The sequence below is a fragment of the Monodelphis domestica genome, chromosome X, assembly GCF_027887165.1.
Source record: "Monodelphis domestica isolate mMonDom1 chromosome X, mMonDom1.pri, whole genome shotgun sequence".
Lineage (NCBI taxonomy): Eukaryota > Metazoa > Chordata > Mammalia > Didelphimorphia > Didelphidae > Monodelphis > Monodelphis domestica.
Window position 1 is genome coordinate 22754685 of NC_077235.1, and position 21438 is coordinate 22776122.

A 21438-nucleotide genomic window follows, 5' to 3' on the forward strand; every position below is an offset into this window, starting at 1 on the left:
ATATGCTCCCAGCCTTTCGCAATAGAAGGAAGGAGGCCAAAACCAGCCCCTGAGCTACTGGCAGACCCCCATCATCTTCTCAGCAAAGAACTTGAAATTGTTGGTATTGACATGAGGTCCTACAGGACAGTGCCCTCTGTCCACTTTGGCTCCCAGCCATGCCCAGAAGGCTCCATGATGTCAGCTGCAAAACAGTCAACTATCACATGTACCCACCCCTAAACACTGAGACCCTAAAGTAACTCTTGTAATCCAAGAGATGAGTTTTGGCCCCAATCTAGGCCAATATCCTTAGACTTTCCCCTGTGTCCCCTGAACAGACTTCGACGAGGGCTTTCTCTTGATCAGCTCTCCCCAGATCCTCACAACCTCCAGGACCCTCCTTTTGAAAGCGGAGCCCATTGTCCTGGTTCTCTCCCCTCTTGATTGTTACTTACAGTGGAGACTTGTTCGGACACCTCTGGAAACACAAACATAATCAGGTAATCCCTGATGACCTCAGTATAAAAAATGGGTCACAGCTTGTGCAGGGGCCTGGTGCACCTGTCTGTGCGGCCTTAGGGTGATGACATGGATGCCAGGCACACAGGGGAATGTGCCCCTCCACACTCCCCATGTTCTCCTGGTCCTGATTGTCCATTTCATTGTTCTCCTGTTTTTTATGGTGGAAATTCTCCTGTAATTACTAAAGCCTTTTGGAGCTCCCTGTGCCTGCTCAGGGGAGCCTGGCATGGACGGAAACTTCATGACTAGGAAGAAAAGCAATTGAAGAGGCAGATGCTGCCACCTTCTATCTCCCCTCTCAAAATATCGAAATATTTGGGGGGTTCAGATTTTAGAGACAAACACGGGTAACTTGTTCACTGGGTGAAAGGGACATGACTGCCTTTTGGAGGGCGGGGGCTTGCCTTGTAGCTGCAGGACTAGCAAGACTTGCAGAGGAAGTTTTTCACCTTTGATCCATGGGGCAAACCAATGACTTCTAGTCTCTTTCCTGAAAATGGTCCAGATCTTCTGCCTACAATTCATGGCTTTCTCACATTTGTATCTCTCCAGAGCATCTTGCATGTTCGGACTGTTGGTTCGTGCTCACGCTTAACACTGACTGAATGAACTGAGGTGGCATACTGGGGACACGGCCTGTGCCCAGCCAGGACTGACCTCTTTAGGCCTCTGATTCTGGCTCAGAGCAGCAGAGACCAATTTCGTCAAGGCCTTCGTCTGGACAAGGGCTCACGCGACCCAACCCAGCCTTCTTGGCCTGCCCAGACTATGAAGGGACAGTCCTCCCAGCTGCTTCTGGCCTCTACTCAGGGGGGCACATCCTCCATGCCCACCTACCCCCACATGCCTCAAGGGTTCTCCCCAGAGTCCTGCCCTCAACCATAATGAATGAAGGAATGAACAAGGCCGAAGTCCTGGATTCTTGCTCGGCCACTTCTCTGCCAGGTAAGGATGTGGGTAGCCTGGCCTCCTGGATCCCCCCCAGGAAGGATCCACGAGGGAGTCCTGACCAGGGCCTGGGAACAGTGGGTCGGAGCCTTGCTCTTGGTCTACTTCGAAAGAGTATGTGTGGTCACTTAATCTCTCCCTCCTCTCCATGGGCCTCTCGCTCACCCAGATGAGGACGGAAAGCCCCTGCTGTCTTAGGTCCCTGCCTCCTTTGGGAAAAGAGGCCGGAACTTGGACAGTGGTCCTTTCTTGGTAGCCCTGCAGGTCTGTGAAGTTGGCATCCTCCTCGGGGATAGTTGGTCTGCTATTTCCCGCTTTCCCAAAGGTCTCCAGGAGGACCAGACTGGCCCTCTTCTTCCTCAGTGTGGAGCCCTAGGTAGTGTTGCTGCTGTGGCTCAGCTTGCTGGGCTCCCTGGCCCCTGGGCACAGCAGGCTCCTGGATGGGGGCTGAAGGGGCAGAGATGAAATATGTTACATGTGGTGAGGGTGGAGGGACAAACATGATGTACTAAGGGAGTTTCTTCATTAAGTGACATTTTATGGGGCTCACATTTTATGGGCTGATTTTGAGGGGAGATGTCAATGGCACCAAGACCAAGCCACAAACTCTGGGGCGACAATTGGGATCCCTGCTCTTGCTCCTTCTCTGAGGAATGTTTGAGGAGTCGGGTCACGTTTCATGTCCCAAGTGACAGTTTTCCAGCCGCTCAGTCACCTTTCCAGTAGAAGTAAAGGATGGATCTTCCCCATCCCCATCATTATAATGAATAGATTTTAAGAAAATACAAATAAGAAGCATCATTTCATACTTTTTTCCTTTTTCTCTGCAGTGTGTCATTTCTGCAATGGGTGCAGCTTCTGCAGAGAGAAGGTGGTGGGCCAGAGGCAGAGCCCCATCCCCATCCCCATCCCCAGAGGGACCTCAGAATTGTTGGTGTTTCCACGGGCCTCCTCCGGGACAATGACTATTGCTCAGCTGGTACCCTGAAGCATCCCCTCCAATCTCCGTGATGTCTGTTTCAAACTACAAAATGCTGGACTTGGCTGGCCCCCCTTCTATTTACCAAGAAAGTTCTAGCGGATGGCATTCCGCCCATCTCTACCAAACCTAGACTGTTGCCCTTCGCAGATGTTCACAGAAGCTGAAAAACCCTCCCAAGCTCTGCTTGCTTTGGGGGGCCTCATTCAAAGCCCATCTTCCCTCCTCCAAGCCAGACCGGGATATTCCAGCATCGGGATCCCACTTTCCCCTGCTTCTTCACTTGTGGAAAGGCTGGAGGTGAGTGAGGAGCTATGGAGTGTGGCAAGACCTTTACTGAATGCAATAAGTCCAGCCCCGGGCTGACAGCTACTTTTTCTGGGTCCCTTAACATTTAGGAAAGGGCCCTCAGTGGCATCCTCCTGCTGAGGGGATTTCCAGAATCGGTAAGAGGTGGGAGGGAAAGCTCCTCACTGGAAAGGGTGATGGGAACAGTCCGGGCCATTGAGGGGGCCATTGAGATGTCCCCAGAGAAAAGTCAGAATCAGATTGCTCCCCCTCCCACATGTGTGGCCATACTGTGCTGGGCAGATGTTGGAGGTGGAGGTCCCACCGGCATCCCGGTGAATGCACAGGCAGCTCTTTCTCTGAGGGTGGGCCATTCAAAGTGCAGAGTGGCGCCACCAAGACTGAAAAGTCCAAGGAATTCTATTTCTACCCACGTGACCTTTTCAGTGACTTTTGTAGAGCATTGATCTCTCGTGTCTTTGTCGAGAATTGTCTTAGGCTGCCGTCTAAAGGTGTTTCCATCCCTTCATGGTTTGTCTTCTGTTTCTCTGCAGGACATCCTCTGAAATGCTCCCAGCCTTTGGCAAGAGAAGGAAAGAGGCCAAAACCAGTCCCTGAGTCAGAGACAGACCCCCTTCATCTCCTCAATGAAGAACCTGGAATTGATGGTGTTGACATGAGGTCCTACAAGACACTGCCCTCTGTCCACTTCGGCTCTGAGCCATCCCCAGAAGGCTCCATGATGTCAGCTGCAAAACAGTCAACAATCTCATGTACCCACCCCTAAACACTGAGACCTTAAAGTGACTCTTGTAATCCAAGAGATAAGTTTTGGCCCCAATCTAGGCCCAATATCCTTCGACTTTCCCCTGAGTCCCCTGAACAGACTTTGACGAGGCCTTTCTCTTGATCAGGGCTCCCCAGATCCTCACAAACTCCAGGACCCTCCTTTTGAAAGGGGAGCCCATTGTCCTGGTTCTCTCCGCTCTTGATTGTTACTGATGGTGGGGACTTGTTCGGACACCTCTGGAAACACAATCATAATCAGGTAATCCCTGATGACCTCAGCATAAAAAATGAGTCACAGCGTGTGGAGGGGCCTGGTGCACCTGTTTGTGTGGTTTTAGGGTGAGGACACGGATGTCAGGCACACAAAGGAATGTGCCCCTCCACTCTCCCCATTTTCTCCTCATCCTGATTGTCCATTTCATTGTTCTCCTCTTTTATGTGGAAATTCTCCTATATTTAGTAAAGACTTTTGGAGCTCCCTGTGCCTGATCCCTGGCATGGAGGAAGACTTTATGACCAGGAAGAAAATCAATAGAAGAGGAAGATCCCACCTCCTTCTATCTCCCCTCTCAAAATATCGAAACATTTGGGGTGTGCAGATATTAGAGACAAAGCAGCATACCTTGTACCCTGGGTGAAAGGGACATGAGTGCCTAGTGGGGGGGGGGGGCTTGTCCATGTAGCTGAAGGACTAGCAAGACTGCCAGAGGGACTTTTTCACCGTTGACCCATAGGGTAAACCATTGACTTCTAGTCTCTTTTCTGAAAATGGTCCAGGTCTTCTGCCTACAGTTCATCTCTTTCTCTCATTTGTATCTCTCCAGAGCATCTTGCATGTTCGGACTGTTGGTTCGCGCTCACCCTTAACACTGAGTGAATGAACTGAGGTGGCATACTGGGGACGCGGACTGTGCCCAGCCAGGACTGACCTCTTTAGGCCTCTGATTCTGGCTCAGAGCAGCAGAGACCAATTTCGTCAAGGCCTTCGTCTGGACAAGGGCTCACACGACCCAACCCAGCCTTCCTGGCCCGCTCCCAGCTGCTTCTGGCCCCTACTCAGCAGGGCACGTCGTCCATGCCCACATTACCCCCACATGCCACAATGGTTCTCATCAGAGTCCTGCCCTCAACCATAATGAATGGAGGAATGAACACAGCTGAGGTCCTGGATTCTTGCTCAGCCTCGTCTCTGCCTGGTAAGGATGAGGGGAGCCTGGCCTCCTGGATACCCACCCCACCCCAGCACCACCACCACCACCACCAACAGGTCGGATCCACGAGGGAGTCCTGATCAGGGCCTGGGAACAGTGGGTCGGAGCCTTGCTCATGGTCTCCTTCTAAAGAGGCCGTGTGGTCCCTTACTGTCTCCCTCCTCTCCCTGGCCCTCTCGCCCACCGAGATGAGGACGGAAAGCCCCTGCTGTCTTCAGTCCCTGCCTCCTTTGGGAAAAAATGCCAGAACTCGGACTGTGGTCCTTTCATGGTAGCCCCGCAGGTCTGTGAAGTTGGCATCCTCCTCGGGGATAGTTGGTCTGCTATTTCCCGCTTTCCCAAAGGTCTCCGGGAGGACCAGACTGGCCCTCTTCTTCCTCAGTGCGGAGCCCTAGGTAGAGTTGCTGCGGTGGCTTGGCCTTCTGGGCGCCCTGGCCCCTGGCCACAGCAGGCTGCTGGATGGGTGCTGAAGGCGCAGAGATGAAAGGCGGTCTAAGGGGAGATTCTGCATTCAATGACATTTTCGGGGGCTCACCGTGGGCTGATTTTGAGGGGAGATGTCCATGGCACCAAGATCAAGCCACCAACTTTGGGGCGACAATTGGGATCCCTGCTCTTCCTCCTTATCTGAGTAATGTTTGAGGAGTCGGGTCTCGTTTCATGTCCCAAGGGACCGGTTTCCAGCAGCTCAATCACCTTCCCAGTAGAATTCAGGGATCCAGCTTCCCCATGGCCATCCTTATAATGAATGAATAGACTGTGAAGAGATTGGAGAGGAGAAGTTCTCACATCAGTTCAGCCTCTTTGTCTTCTTTCCCTGCAGTGTGTCCTGGGCCAGAGGCGGAGCCCCAGCCCCATCCCCATCAGCCGGAGGGACCTCAGAATTGTTGGTGTTTCCACGGGCCCCCTCCGGGACAATGACTTTTGCTCAGCTGGTCCCATGAAGCATCCCCTCCATTCTCCGTGATGTCTGTTTCAAACTACATAATGCTGGACTTGGCTGGCCCCCATCTATTTACCAAGAAAGTTCTAGCAGATGGCATTCCGTGCATCTCTTCAAAAACTAGACTGTTGCCTTCGTTGATGTGCACAGAATTAGAAAAAACCTGTCGAGGTCTGCTTTTCTTAGGGGGCCTCATTCAGAGCCCATCTTCCCTCCTCCAAGCCAGACTGGGATTCCAGCATTGGGATCCCCCTTTGCCCTGCTTCTTCAGTAGTGGAAAGGCAGGCTGGAGGTGAGTGAGGAGCCGTGGGGTGTGGGAGGGCCCTTTCTGAATGCCATGAGTCCAGGCCGGGGCAGCCAACTACTTCCTCAGGGTCCCTTAACGGTTCGGGAAGGGCCCTCAGTGGCATCCTCCTGCTGAGGGCTTTTGCGGAATCGGTAGGAGGTGGGAGGGAAAGCTCCTCACTGTACAGGGTGATGGGAACAGCCAGGCCCTTTGAGGAAGCCATTGAGATGTCCCGAGAGAAAGGTCAGAATCAGATTACCTCCCTCCCCCTCCCGCCTCTGTGGGGCCATACCTTGCTGGGCAGATGTTGGAGGTGGAGGTCCCACCAGCCTCCCTGTGACTGTACAGGCAGCTCATTCATTCTCTGAGGGTGGGCCATTCCAAGGAGTGGCTCCAGGGCTCCTCTGGTGAGCAGGAGACGTTTCCATCAGCAAGGCCTAAGCCTTGTTGCCATTGGTGAATTTTTGGTTCAGGCTGAGGTGGGTTGAGCCCACCTGGGGAAGCCTGAGGGGCCCGTCCCCTGATGGAGCCCCCTCTTTGGGGATACCGGCCCCTGGGGCAGGAGGGGAGACCCCAACTCGTTAGGGAATGGTTGGTTGAGAGCCTTCCATGGGCACGTGTCACCCAAGACGCCTTTCATGAAGGTGCTTCACGGGAAGCTCCCTGGACGAGGGGAGGGGCTCCCTGATGACCTCAGTATATAAACAAGGGGTCACAGCTTGTGGAGGGGCCTGATGCATCTGTGTGTGCAGTCTTGGGCTGAGCCAAGGCATGCCAGGGATACGGGGGGAATGTGTCCCTCCACATACGCCATTTTCTCCCTTTTCCTGAATGTCCATTTCAGGGTTCTCCTCTGTTTTGATGGCAAGTCTCTACGTGTAATTACTCAAGATTTTTGCAGCTTTCTGGGTCTCACCAGGGGACCCTGGCATGGGGGGAAACTTCATGACCAGGCACACCAGCAGCAGAAGGGGCAGATGCCAACTGCTTCTATTTGCCCCCTTCCCACAAAAGAAATGTCCACCCCTCGGGGACAGGGGGTAGATATGAGAGGGAAAGCAGGGTACCTTTTAACCTGGGTGAAAGGGACATGGGTGCCTTTTGGGTGGGGACTTGTCTGCGTAGCTGCAGGGCTAGCAAGACTGCCAGAGGACCTTTTTCACCTGTGACCCATGGGGTCAACCAATGAGTTCTCGCCTCTTTTCTGAAAATTGTCCAGATCTTCTGCCTATAGTTCATGGCTTTCTCTCATTTGTATCTCTCCACAGCTTCTTCCATGTATTGACTGATTAGGTCAAGCTCACACTTAACACTGAGTGAATGAACTGAGGTGGCATACTGGGGACACGGACTGTGCCCAGCCAGGAATGACCTCTTCAGGCCTCCAATTCTGGCTCAGAGCAGCAGAGACCAATTTTGTCAAGGCCTCAATCTGGACAAGGGCTCACACAACCCAACCCAGCCTTCATGCCCTGCCTAGACGATGAAGGGACCGTTCTCCCGTTGGCTTCTGGCCCCTACTCAGCACGGCACATCCCCCATGCCATAAGGGAACTCACTCACGTGATGCAATTACCAGGATGAGAGCTTGAAAGCAGACTACCGTCTGGATTCTTGCTCAGCCTCATCTCTGCCAGGTAAGGATGGAGGGAGTCTGGTCCCCTGGATTCCTCCCCACGTGGTATACAGGATATATTCCTGGCCAGGGTCGGGGAAGAGCACGTAGCAGCCATCCTCCTGATCTCCTTCAAATGAGGCCGTGTGGTCACTTCCTCTCTCCCTCCTCTCCCTGGCCCTATCGCCCACCCAGATGAGGAAGGAAATCCCCTGCTGTCTTCAGTCCCTGCCTCCTTTGGGAAAAGCGGCAGGAGCTCGGACTGTGGCCGTTTCTTGGTAGGCCCGCAGGTCTATGAAGTTGGCTTCTTCCAAGGGGATAGTTGGTCTGCTATTTCCCACTTCCCAAATGTCTTCAGGAGAACCACACTCATCGTCTCCCATTACCACGATTTCACTGAAAAATTATTCTTTTGATCTGCCATTAGGAGAGTTCAGTTGCAGGGAAATAATGAGGTCTTACAAAAACTGGAAACATAAACACTTATCGTCACCCTCATCATGTTGAGCTAAAACACCAAACATGTCGGTCTGCCCTTCTGGCGGTACCGCTCCATCGTCTGGCTTTGAGAGGGGGCTGATATGTTCCATGTATACCCTTCTGGACTGAGTCAGCGTTCAAGTTCCAAACTTGTTTCTGTCCATATTCCTCTTGCATGGCTTACCAGGAGTCACTCAGACACCTCCCCTTTAGCCACTGGCTATTGTCCTTTTCCCCTCTGCCCAGGTCCTAGTATGTATTGAGAGCTTCCTTTAGAAGGCCCAGGGACAGCCCCTGGGCATCCATTCTGCCATTCATGTGCCCAATTCCTTGCTGTTTCTGAGGGGACCCTGAGCAGTACTGGGTTGTGGTGGTATGTGAACGACAGAAGCCTTGAACAACCTCTCCACCTGCCACTTTCTCCTCTTCCCTCACCAAATTCGACCAAAATACCTCTTGGTGGCAAAATTGGGTCTCTGCTTCACTGAGAAAAAGGTACATGCTCTGCTTTGGGGCTAAGAACGGCTGCAGAGTGGTGCCACCAAGATTGAAAAGTCCGAGGAATTCCATTTCTACCCACGTGACCTCTTCAGTGACATTTATAGAGTACTGATCTCTCATGTCTTTGTCGAGAATAGTCTTAAACTGCCTTCTCAAGGTGTTTCCATCTCTTCATGGCTTGTCTTCTGCTTCTCTGCAGGGCATCCTCTGAAATGCTCCCAGCCTTTGGCAAGAGAAGGAAGGAGGCCAAAACCAGTCCCTGAGTCAGAGGCAGACCCCCTTCATCTCCTCAATGAAGAACCTGGAATTGATGGTGTTGACATGAGGTCCTGCAGGACACTGCCCTCTGCCCACTTGGGCTCCCAGCCATGCCCAGAAGGCTCCATGATGTCAGCTGCAAAACAGTCAACAATCTCATGTACCCACCCCTAAACACTGAGACCCTAAAGTGACTCTTGTAATCCAAGAGATGAGTTTTGGCCCCAATCTAGGCCAATATCCGCCGACTTCCCCTGAGTCCCCTGAACAGACTTCGAGGAGGGCTTTCTCTTGATCAGCTCTCCCCAGATCCTTACAACCTCCAGGACCCTCCGTTTGAAAGCGGAGCCCATTGTCCTGGTTCTCTCCCCTCTTGATTGTTACTGATGGTGGGGACTTGTTCGGACACCTCTGGAAACACAATCATAATCAGGTAATCCCTGATGACCTCAGCATTAAAAATGAGTCACAGTGTGTGGAGGGGCCTGGTGCACCTGTTTGTGGGGTCTTAGGGTGAGGACACGGATGCCAGGCACACAGGGTAAAGTGCCCCTCCACTCTCCCCATTTTCTCCCCGTCCTGATTGTCCATTTTGTTGTTCTCCTATTTTATGTGGAAATTCGTCTGTAATTACTAAAGACTTTTGTAGCTCCCTGTGCCTGATCAGGGGTCCCTAACATGGAAGGAAACATTATGACTAGGAAGAAAATCAATAGAAGAGGGAGATCCCGCCCTATTCTATCCCCCTTCTCAAAATATCGAAACATTTTGGTTGTGCAGATATTAGAGACAAAGCAGGGCACTTTGTTAACTGGGTGAAAGGGACATGAGTGCCTATTGGGGTGGAGGTGGGGGACTTGTCCACGTAGCTGCAGGGCCACTAACACTGCCAGGGGAACTTTTTCCCTTGTGACCCATGAGGTAAACCAGTGACTTCTAGTCTCTTTTCTGAAAATGGTCCAGATCTGCTGCCGACAATTTATGGCTTTCTCTCATCTGTATCTCTCCAGAGTGTCTTTCATCTTTGGACTCTTTGGTTCCTGCTCACCCATTACACTGAGTGAATGAACTGAGGTGGCATACTGGGGACTGTGCCCAGCCAGGACTGACCTCTTCAGGCCTCCGATTCTGGCTCAGAGCAGCAGAGACCAATTTCGTCAAGGCCTTCGTCTGGACAAGGGCTCACGCGACGCTACCCAGCCTGCGTGGCCCGCCCGGACCGTGAAGGGACAGTCCTCCCGGCTGCCTCTGGACACTACTCGGCCGCTAGGGTTCTCGCCACAGTCCTGCCCTCAACCATAATGAATGGAGGAATGAACACGGCCGAGGTCCTGGATTCTCGCTCAGCCTCGTCTCTGCCAGGTAAGGATGCGGGGAGCCTGGCCTCCAGGATCCCCCTCCCACCCGCACCAGGCACCAGGTCGGTTCCAGGAGGGAGTCCTGACCAGGGCCTGGGAACAGTGGGTCGGAGCCTTGCTCGTGGTCTCCTTCGAAAGAGGCCCTGTGCTCCCTTACGGTCTCCCTCCTCTCCCTGGCCCTCTCGCCCACCGAGATGAGGACTGAAAAACCCTGCTGTCTTCAGTCCCTGCGTCCTTTGGGAAAAGAGGCTGGAGCTCGGACTGTGGTCCTTTCTTGGTAGCCCTGCAGGTCTGTGAAGTTGGCATCCTCCTCGGGGATAGTTGGTCTGCTATTTCCCGCTTTCCCAAAGGTCTCCGGGAGGACCAGACTGGCCCTCTTCTTCCTCAGTGCGGAGCCCTAGGTAGAGTTGCTGCGGGGGCTCGGCCTTCTGGGCGCCCTGGCCCCTAGCCACAGCAGGCTCCTGGATGGGGGCTGAAGGGGCAGAGATGAAAGGCGGTCTAAGGGGAGATTCTGCATTCAATGGCATTTTCGGGGGCTCACCGTGGGCTGATTTTGAGGGGAGATGTCCATGGCACCAAGATCAAGCCACCAACTTTGGGGCGACAATTGGGATCCCTGCTCTTGCTCCTTCTCTGAGGAATGTTTGAGGAGACGGGTCACGTTTCGTGTCCCAAGGGACCGGTTTCCAGCAGCTCACTCACCTCCCCAGTAGAATTCAGGGATCCAGCTTCCCCATGGCCATCCTTATAATGAATGAATAGACTGTAAAGAGATTGGAGAGGAGAAGTTCTCACATCAGTTCAGCCTCATTGTCTTCTTTCCCTGCAGTGTGTCCTGGGCCAGAGGCGGAGCCCCAGCCCCATCCCCTTCAACCGGAGGGACCTCAGAATTGTTGGTGTTTCCACGGGCCCCCTCCGGGACAATGACTTTTGCTCAGCTGGTCCCCTGAAGCATCCCCTCCAATCTCTGTGATGTCTGTTTCAAAGTACATAATACTGGACTTGGCTGCCACCCCCCTCTATTGACCAAGAAAGTTCTAGCAGATGGCATTCCGTGCATCTCTACCAAACCTAGACTGTTGCCTTCGTTGATGTGCACAGAATTCGAAAAAAAAAAACTGTCGAGTTCTGCTTTCCTTAGGGGGTCTCATTCAGAGCCCATCTTCCCTCTTCCAAGCCAGACCGGGATTGCAGCATCTGGGATCCCCCTTTCCTGTCCTTCTTCAATTGTGGAAAGGCTGGAGGTGAGTGAGGAGTCGTGGGGTGTGGGAGGGCCCGTTCTGAATGCCATGAGTCCAGGCCGGGGCAGCCAGCTACTTCCTCAGGGTCCCCTAACGTTTCCGGAAGGGCCCTCAGTGGCATCCTCCTGCTGAGGGCTTTTGCGGAATCGGTAGGAGGTGGGAGGGAAAGCTCCTCACTGGAAAGGGTGATGGGAACAGCCAGGCCCTTTGAGGGGGCCATTGAGATGTCCCCAGAGAAAGGTCAGAATCAGATTGCTGCGCCTCCCCTCTGTGGGGCCTTACCGTGCTGGGCAGATGTTGGAGGTGGAGGTCCCACCAGCCTCCCTGTGACTGTACAGGCAGCTCCTTCATTCTCTGAGGGTGGGCCATTCAAAGTGCAGAGTGGCGCCACCAAGACTGAAAAGTCCAAGGAATTCTATTTCTACCCAAGTGACCTCTTCAGTGACTTTTGTAGAGCACTGATCTCTCGTGTCTTTGTCGAGAATTGTCTTAGGCTGCTGTCTCAAGATGTTTCCATCCCTTCATGGCTTGTCTTCTGCTTCTCTGCAGGACATCCCCTGAAATGCTCCCAGCCTATGGCAAGAGAAGGTAGGAGGCCAAAACCAGTTCCTGAGCCACAGGCAGACCCCCGTCATCTCCTCAATGAAGAACCTGGAATTGATGGTGTTGACATGAGGTCCTACAGGACACTGCCCTCTGTCCACCTCGGCTCTGAGCCATCCCCAGAAGGCTCTATGATGTCAGCTGCAAAACAGTCAACAATCACATGTACCCACCCCTAAACACTGAGACCCTAAAGTGACTCTTGTAATCCAAGAGATGAGTTTTGGCACCAATCTAGGCCAATATCCTTTGAATTTCCCCTGAGTCCCCTGAACAGACTTCGAGGAGGGCTTTCTCTTGATCAGCTCTCCCCAGATCCTCACAACCTCCAGGACCCTCCGTTTGAAAGCGGAGCCCATTGTCCTGGTTCTCTCCCCTCTTGATTGTTACTGACGGTGGGGACTTGTTCGGACACCTCTGGAAACACAAACATAATCAGGTAATCCCTGATGACCTCAGTATAAAAAATGAGTCACAGCGTGTGGAGGGGCCCTGGTGCACCTGTTTGTGGTGTCTTAGGGTGAGGACACGGATGCCAGGCACACAGGGGAATGTGCCCCTCCACACTCCCCATTTTCTCCCCGTCCTGATTGTCCATTTCATTGTTCTCCTGGTTTATATGGTGGAAATTCTCCTATAACTAGTAAAGACTTTTGGAGCTCCCTGTGCCTGATCCCTGGCATGGAGGGAGACTTTATGACTAGGAAGAAAATCAATAGAAGAGGGCGATCCCACAATTTCTATCCCTCCACTCAAAATATCGAAACATTTGGGGTGTGCGGATATTAGAGACAAAGCAAGGTACCTTGTACCCTGGGTGAAAGGGACATGAGTGCCTATTGGGGGGGGGGGTGTTTGTCTATGTAGCTGCAGGACTAGCAAGACTGCCAGAGGGACTTTTTCACCGTTGACCCATAGGATAAACCATTGACTTCTAGTCTCTTTCTGAAAATGGTCCAGATCTTCTGCCTACAGTTCATCTCTTTCTCTCATTTGTATCTCTCCAGAGCATCTTGCATGTTCTGACTGTTGGTTCGCGCTCATGCTTAACACTGAGTGAATCAACTGAGGTGATATACTGGGGACGCGGACTGTGCCAAGCCAGGAATGACCTCTTCAGGCCTCAGATTCTGGTTCAGAGCAGCAGAGACCAATTTCGTCAAGGCCTTCATCTGGACAAGGGCTCACATGACCCAACCCAGCCTGTGTGGCCCTCCCAGACCGTGAAGGGACAGTCCTCCCGGCTGCTTCTGACCCCTACTCAGCGGGGGCAAGTCCTCTTCGCCCACGTACCCCTACATGCCACAAGGGTTCTTGCCAGAGTCCTGCCCTCAACCATAATGAATGGAGGAATGAACACGGCCGAGGTCCTGGCTTCTTGCTCAGCCTCATCTCTGCCAGGTAAGGATGCGGGGAGCCTGGCCTCCTGGATCCCCCCCACCACACCCCTATCCTACCACCACCACCAGGTCGGTTCCAGGAGGGAGTCCTGACCAGGGCCTGGGAACAGTGGGTCGGAGCCTTGCTCGTTGTCTCCTTCGAAAGAGGCCGTGTGGTCCCTTACTGTCTCCCTCCTCTCCCTGGCCCTCTCGCTCACCGAGATGAGGACGGAAAGCCCCTGCTGTCTTCAGTCCCTGCCTCCTTTGGGAAAAGCGGCAGGAGCTCGGACTGTGGCCCTTTCATGGTAGCCCCGCAGGTCTGTGAAGTTGGCATCCTCCTCGGGGATAGTTGGTCTGCTATTTCCCGCTTTCCCAAAGGTCTCCAGGAGGACCAGACTGGCCCTCTTCTTCCTCAGTGCGGAGCCCTAGGTAGAGTTGCTGCGGGGGCTCGGCCTTCTGGGCACCCTGGCCCCTGGCCACAGCAGGCTCCTGGATGGGGGCTGAAGGGGCAGAGATGAAAGGCGGTCTATGGGGAGATTCTGCATTCAATGACATTTTCGGGGGCTCACTGTGGGCTGATTTTGAGGGGAGATGTCCATGGCACCAAGATCAAGCCACAAACTTTGGGGCAACAATTGGGATCCCTGCTCTTGCTCCTTATCTGAGCAATGTTTGAGGAGTCAAATCACATTTCATATCCTAGGGGACAGGGTTCAAGCAGCTCAATCATCTTCATGGATCTTCCCCATCCCCATCATTATAATGAATGGATTTTAAAGAAATACAGATAAGAAGCATCATTTCATACTTTTTTCCTTTTTCTCTACAGTGTGTCATTTCCGCAATGGGTGCAGCTTCTACAGAGAGAAGTTGGTGGGCCAGAGGCGGAGCCCTAGCCCTATCCCTGTCCCCTGAGGGACCTCAGAATTGTTGGTGTTTCCACGGGCCCCCTCCGGGACAATGACTTTTGCTCAGCTGGTCCCATGAAGCATCCCCTCCAATCTCCGTGATGTCTGTTTCAAAGTACATAATGCTGGACTTGGCTGGCCTCCCTCTATTTACCAAGAAAGTTCTAGAGGATGGCATTCCGCGCATCTCTACCAAACCTAAACTGTTGCCTTCGGTGATGTGCACAGAATTTGAAAAAACCTGTCGAGGTCTGCTTTCCTTAGGGGGCCTCATTCAGAGCCCATCTTCCCTCCTTCAAGCCAGACCGGGATTCCAGCATCGGGGATCCCCCTTTCCCCTCCTTCTTCAGTTGTGTAAAGGCTGGAGGTGAGTGAGGAGCCGTGGGGTGTGGGAGGGCCTTTTCTGAATGCAATGAGTCCAGCCCGGGGCAGACAGCTATTTCCTCAGGGTCCCTTAAAGTATAGGAAAAGACCCTCAGTGGCATCCTCCTGCTGAGGGCTTTTGCGGAATCGGTAGGAGGTGGGAGGGAAAGCTCCTCACTGGAAAGGGTGATGGGAACAGCCAGGGCCTTTGAGGGGGCCATTGAGATGTCCCCAGAGAAAGGTCAGAATCAGATTGCTCCCCCTCCCCTCTGTGGAGCCATACCGTGCTGGGCAGATGTTGGAGGTGGAGGTCCCACCAGCCTCCCTGTGACTGTACAGGCAGCTCTTCCTCTGAGGGTGGGCCATTCAAAGTGCAGAGTGGCGCAACCAAGACTGAAAAGTCCAAGGAATTCTATTTCTACCCACATGACCTCTTCAGTGACATTTGTAGAGCACTGATCTCTCCTGTCTTTCTCAAGAATTGTCCTAAGCTGCCCTCTTAAGATGTTTCCAACCTTTCATGGCTTGTCTTCTGTTTCTCTGCAGGACATCCTCTGAAATGCTCCCAGCCTTTGGCAAGAGAAGGAAGGAGGCCAAAACCAGTACCTGACCCACAGGGAGACACCACTCATCTCCTCAACGAAGAACTTGGAATTGATGGTGTTGACATGAGGTCCTACAGGACACTGCCCTCTGTCCACTTGGGCTCCCAGCCATGCCCAGAAGGCTCCATGAAGTCAGCTGCAAAACAGTCAACCATCACATGTACCCACCCCTAAACACTGAGACCCTAAAGTGACTCTTGTAATCCAAGAGATGAGTTTTGGCCCCAATCTTGGCCAATATCCTTCGACTTTCCCCTGAGTCCCCTGAACAGACTTCGATGAGGCCTTTCTCTTGATCAGGGCTCCCCAGATCCTCACAACCTCCAGGACCCTCCATTTGAAAGCGGAGCCTATTGTCCTGGTTCTCTCCCCTCTTGATTGTTACATAGGGTGGGGACTTGTTCGGACACCTCTGGAAACACAAACATAATCAGGTAATTGTCCTCACATAACATTTACACTAATGTTCTCTCCTATCTTTAGTGTAATTTCTCTAAAACATTTCAAGAAAGACTATACCTTCAGTGAATGGATTTTGCAAAGACTGTTAGAGGTCTACCCTGTAATTCTTCTTCAAGTACAACCATTCCCACCTTCATAAAGGGAAGATTAGAACCCTGTAATGTTTCGGTGCTGTACTTTTAGAAGGAAAGTGCCCATTTTGGATTTGGGACATCATTGTTCTGGAATAATGAGATGGTGGTCCACCCCTCTCATGCCTGCAGTTCACTATCTTATGCCATTAACGAGGAGACTGCCATTTTCTGCTCCTGGTGTGTAGGTGGGGGACTACTTGTTAATGGTTTCTGTGGGAATGGCATGAGTAGGGAAGGCTACTAAGTGACTGTGGAAAGTAGGGAGTTCATGGACTGAGAATGGAAGATGTGAGGACGTGATTGTCTGTGTGGGATGTGTGATCTCTCTATAGATCCTGTGCAATGTGGGGCAGGACTCTGTGTGGACAGGGATGCCTCTACAGTAATCCAAGGGCCAGAAACCTACTGGCCATTCTCCAGGAATACGAGCTTTTCCCACAAGACCAATGGAACGTGAGCATTTCTTCTGTCTTTCTTGAATATTTTGTGTCTTGTAAACAGACTGGGTTATAGACAATGGCATCAGCTCACAGTGTGTTTTCATTTATGCCTAGAATCAGGACTAGAACAAGACAGCCTAAACCAATGCCAGTGCGACTTTTGGGGTGAATGATCGAACGACTAATAAAATAAAGTCATCTTCCCTAAACAACTGGATGTTTTTGTGATTAATATGGGAACTGGTATATGGATAAATACAATATAGTTTAGGCTGCTATTTGACACAGTGGAGAGAGCTTGGCGGCTTAGAGCTAAGCTAAGTGTTCAAATCCAGCCTCATATGGTTACTAGCTTTGTGATCCTGGGCAAGACCCTTGACCAATGTTTGCTTCCTCTTCCTCAGCTGTAAAACAGGGATCATAATAGTACCTTCCCACCAGGGTTGTTACAAGGATCAAATGAGATAACATTTATAAAGGGCTTTGAGTAAGTGCAGAATACATGTCAGGCAGCTTCTTCATCATTATTATGTGGTTCTCCGTGGAATCCATTCGTAGAAAAATATCTTTTGTCCTGACAAATGAGTGATGACGTTTCATCCCTAGACTATACCCCAATGACAACTTCACAAATAGGACTCGTATTGGCTTTCGTGGGTGGTCAGGTAGGGTGCTCTGCCATCCCTGACACACAAGAAGGCCTTTTTCAAGCTAGACGAGAAATGACTTTCTTTCACAAGGAAGACATTCTCCTGTACTTAGCATGTGATCCTCCATCATGTAATCAAAAAATGAATACAGTCAAGCCTGTTAAAAGAAATCTTGACTCATCCCTTGCCCTAGTCAATGAAGCACTCTAGAAAAGAGAAAAGTATTTCTTTAGCACACCAAGGAAGAAGCAACGGGGGTGTTGCTAGCATGGAACACATGGCTTTTGTAGACGGGAGAAGCACCTTCTATGTAAGGGCAGAAATATGCTGAATACAATGATGAGATGGGTTTTTAGGCCACTTCAGCCGCCCCCCCCCCCGTGTCTTACGTGGGTACCTGCAAGGGTATTGTGGACCATCGGCTCTTGCAGGCTTAATGTTGCTAAAATCTACAGTGATGAGACTTAATCCAATTTACTAAGGCTTACCAAACTTCAGCAATTAGTTTATGTGTTAAAAAGATGAAGGTAAAGCTGTGAGCAATAAAACTGTAAGAAGATCAAATCAGGAACCCATGATTCCCATGAAGATGCAGAGAATTTCAGTACTTACATAAAACTTACTCTTAGCTGAATCCTGAACTGGATATGAATAATGCTGTCTTCAGGCTGAAGGAAAACTTTTACAAAGATTCCTTGTAAAAATGAGCCCCTTTGACACAGCTGGGTCGCTCAGTGGATTGAGAGCCAGGCCTAGAGTCAGGAGGTCCTGGGTTCAAATATGGCCTCAGACACTTCCCACCTGTGTGTACCTGGGCAAGTCACATGACCCCCATTGCCTAACCCTTACCATTCTTCTGCCTCGGAGCCAATACACAGTAATGACACCGAGATGGAAGATGAGGGTTTAATATTTAAAAATAAGCCCCTCTAGCCTGTGAACTTTAGATTACTCCACCCTACTTAGTCTAAAAAAAACAGGAAATGTCCACACCCATACTGAAGGGTTACATATTTAGGAGTTTGGCCTATGACAGACATGTGACAGCAAATGACAAATCAGAAACAACTGACACACGCCTAGGCTGGCCTAAGTCAAGCTTAAGCTACCATTGATACATGTAAGATGCAGGAAAGTGATATAAAAACCCTCCCAGGAGGAACAGCCCCATCCAGCTCCTGTGGAGGGCCCTGGAGTCTGTGGGGGTGGGGAAGGAGAGGAGGTCTTTCTGGGGCCAGAGAAGTGCTGGTTCTTTGCCATTAGTTTTTCTGGAGTCCCTGAACCTCAGATGCTTGCTGTTTGTCTCTGAGTGAAGGAAATGGGTATATTGAAGTTCTGAGAGTGTCTGCATTGGGAAGGCCTGGGTTTGTGTGAAGAGAAGCACAGGGACAGGTGGAGACCCCAGAGCTACTGGAGCTGTCTCCCCCCTTCACCCCACCAGGGGGAATAGAGTGTGGTTAGAGCCCCAGCTGTGATCCTTCTCTTAGACTGTAGACTTTCCAGAGACAAAGCAGGGGTTACCTCTGAGGGTGACGACCCCAGGCACCCCCACTGAGGAATGACAGGTGCCTCCTTTTAGATTTGCCAGGTTGGAGCCTGCTAACAACCTCCATAGGGAAGGAGTTAAATAATGGTCAGATATTCCCATTTCGTGGATGAGATAACTGAGGCCGAGGCCAATTCAGGGACAAGTGAGGTGCCTGCCAGAGCATATAGGTACATAACTCAGGATTAGGGGGGAGGCAGGTATGAAGCTAGAAAGTGAGATGTGGAAGTCTCTGTGAGGCTGCTGAGGAGAGGATGGGGGGATGTTCCAGGCATGTTGGAGTCCCGAAAGGAGAAAAGTCAAAGAGCGCAATAAGATGCCTGACTGAGCCTGAAAAGTGAGACTCCCTCCCCATTGCCAGAAAAGTTTTGTGCTGCAGGAGCAGCCTCCACACAGCAGAGGGCGTGTTGGGAGGACAGGGAGGCCCTGAGACTGTGCAGGCCCCCCTCCCTGCGTGAGGGTGGAGCTCCGCCTGCTCCAGCCTCCATCTCCCTTGAGGGGCGGAGCTCCGCAGCCTCCATCTCATTCTTCTCCTCCTGGCCATGTAGAACAGCCACAAAAGACAAGGGCTGGGCCCTGGGACAGGCCCAGAAGCTCCTGCCCATGGAGGGGCCTACCAGGTCTTCCTGCCTCTCTCCACAAACCGCCAGCGGATAGTCAGAGCAAGCAGCCCCCAACCCCCACTTGAACCCAGGGGCCTACGGGAGCAAAGGCAGCCCACCCGCTACAGGTAAGCAATGGGCAACCTGTACCCCAAATGCCCCCACTCCTTCATCCTCTTCCCAGAGTCTGTGTCCCAGGTGAGGGAGAAGCCGAATTACCCACAAGCTCTCTCCTTGCTTCCCTCATTGCCTTAGACCTAGACCTCTACCTTGAGTGACCAGGAACATGGTGGGAAGGCGAGTGGGATAAGGGGGATCAGGAGGGTGGTGAAGTAGAAGGAAGTGCAGAGTCTAGGCTGCGGAAGGAGAGAGAGAGGACAAGAAGCTGTTCCAAAGGCCGGAGGGGAATGTACAGAATTAGCTAGGCTCCATTTTCTCGATTCGTGCTCTCTTTCCCCTAGTCACGTTGCAGGTCCTAAAATGGCCAGCAGCAGCAAAGGCAGCCATTTTATTCATGGGAGGGGAGAGGCACAGAAAGCCTCCCATTGGTCTATTTCAAAGTTCCTAGACATTTCATTGGTTCAGTGTGGGACTCGTGATGGAAAAGGTACTCCCTTCTCCTTACTCTTTCCTCCTCAAATTTTATTCCTATGGGCCCAGCTGCTATGCTGTGCAGTTTCTGGAAATCTCATTCAGAGACAGGGTGCCCTCTTTACCCTGAGTTTGATGACTCCCAGATATCTCCATCAGCCAGACAAGACTCAATGGCCTCTTGGACTTGTGGCTGCTTTCAGCTATGCATTGGGCACTTGGCAAACATGCGGGCCCTTGTATGCATTGGACACCATGAAAAAGTAGAGTTAATGGATATCTGGAGAAAACCGAGCATGGGGATAAAGGAATATACCTTCTCCGCAGGACATTGTCCATATACAAAGATGGACCATGTACTAGGGCAGAGAAATAGTGCAAACAAATGCAGCAATAATGAATGCCACTTTTTCAGATCACAATGTAGCAAAAAATTAAATTGAACCAGGATCCATGGAAATGCAAATTTAAAAGGAATTGGAAAGGAAATAATCTCATTCTTTACAACTGGTGGATCCACAAAGAAAATGAGGAGACATCAGAGCAAAACCTATGGGATACAGCTAAAGCACTGCTCAGGGGTAAACTGATATTGCTGAGGGAGGAGATCAATGAGTTGGGCTTCCAACTCCAAAAATTGGAAAAAGAAGATTTTATAAATCTCCAAATGAAAACTAAATTAGAAATCCTAAAAAATAAAGAAGAAATTAATATAGCTGAAAGTCAAAAACAAAACAAAACTATTAAACTAATAAATAAGACTAAGAGCTAGTATGTTGGAAAAAAATAAGATAAATTACTAGTTAAATCTAATTTAAAAAGGAATAAAGAGAATCAAATTGACAGTCACAAAAGATGAAAAGGGCAGTCTCACCAGTAATGAAGAGGAAATTAAGGTAATTGTTGAGAACTATTTTCCTCAATTTTATGGCAATAAATATGATGATCTAGGTGAAATGGGTGAATATTTACAAAAATAGAAAGAACATAGATTAATAAAAGAGAAAAAGAGTACTTCAATACTATCCTGTCAGAAAAAGAAATTGAACAAACCATCACTGATGTTCCTGAGAAAAAATCCACCGGGCCAAATGGATTCACATGTGAATCTCATCAGTCATTTTGAAGTCAGTAATCCTATACAATCACCCCTCCAAAATATAATCCCAAATAAAAAAGTGAAAAATCGTCTGTTTGCACCCCAATTCTAACTTCCACAGTTCTTTCTCTGGAGGAGGGATAACATTCTTTGTCAATCACTGTACAGAATGTTCTCTGATCATTGCATTGCTGATATTAGCTAGGACTATCACTGTGGAACCTTTCAAGTTATTGTTGTTACTGTGTACCATGTTTTCTTGGTTCTGCATATTTCACTAGACATCAGTTTAACAAAGTCTTTTCAGTCCTTTCTGAAACCATCTTGTTCATCATTGGTTAACATTGTCATCCTCTGCCACAATTTTTTCATCCATGTCACCAAATTGAGGTATATCCCCTTTAGTTTCCAGGACTTTGCACCCAGAAAAAGAGTAGCTAAAATACTTTTTATCAGTTGGTCCTTTCCCGTATGTCATGATCTCTTTGGGATACAGTCCTAGTGGTGTTATTAATTGGATCAAAGGATAGATGTTATAGGTGTTTGGTCCTAATTCCAAATTGCCCTCCAGGATGGTTGGATCCAGTCATAACCATTCCAGCAATGTGCATTATTATCCGAATTTTGCCATATCCCCTCCAACATTAATCATTTC

The 21438-nt window shown here is 50.7% G+C and overlaps 4 long non-coding RNA genes across 4 annotated transcripts; all 4 read left to right on the plus strand.

Annotated features, from left to right (window-relative positions):
- Positions 1-3893, plus strand: LOC130456089 (uncharacterized). The gene is made up of 4 exons (XR_008914398.1): positions 1-482; positions 1057-1449; positions 2283-2731; positions 3274-3893. It is a non-coding gene; the product is annotated as an uncharacterized LOC130456089 (long non-coding RNA).
- A 3252-nt stretch (positions 3894-7145) lies between these two features.
- LOC130456147 (uncharacterized) lies at positions 7146-9278 on the plus strand. Its single transcript, XR_008914656.1, has 2 exons — positions 7146-7585; positions 8744-9278. It is a non-coding gene; the product is annotated as an uncharacterized LOC130456147 (long non-coding RNA).
- Positions 9279-9822: 544 nt separating this feature from the next.
- LOC103100946 (uncharacterized) lies at positions 9823-12437 on the plus strand. Its single transcript, XR_474456.3, has 3 exons — positions 9823-10164; positions 10990-11404; positions 11951-12437. It is a non-coding gene; the product is annotated as an uncharacterized LOC103100946 (long non-coding RNA).
- A 1780-nt stretch (positions 12438-14217) lies between these two features.
- On the plus strand, positions 14218-16507 carry LOC130456070 (uncharacterized). The gene is made up of 2 exons (XR_008914342.1): positions 14218-14658; positions 15201-16507. It is a non-coding gene; the product is annotated as an uncharacterized LOC130456070 (long non-coding RNA).
- Positions 16508-21438: the final 4931 nt, after the last annotated feature.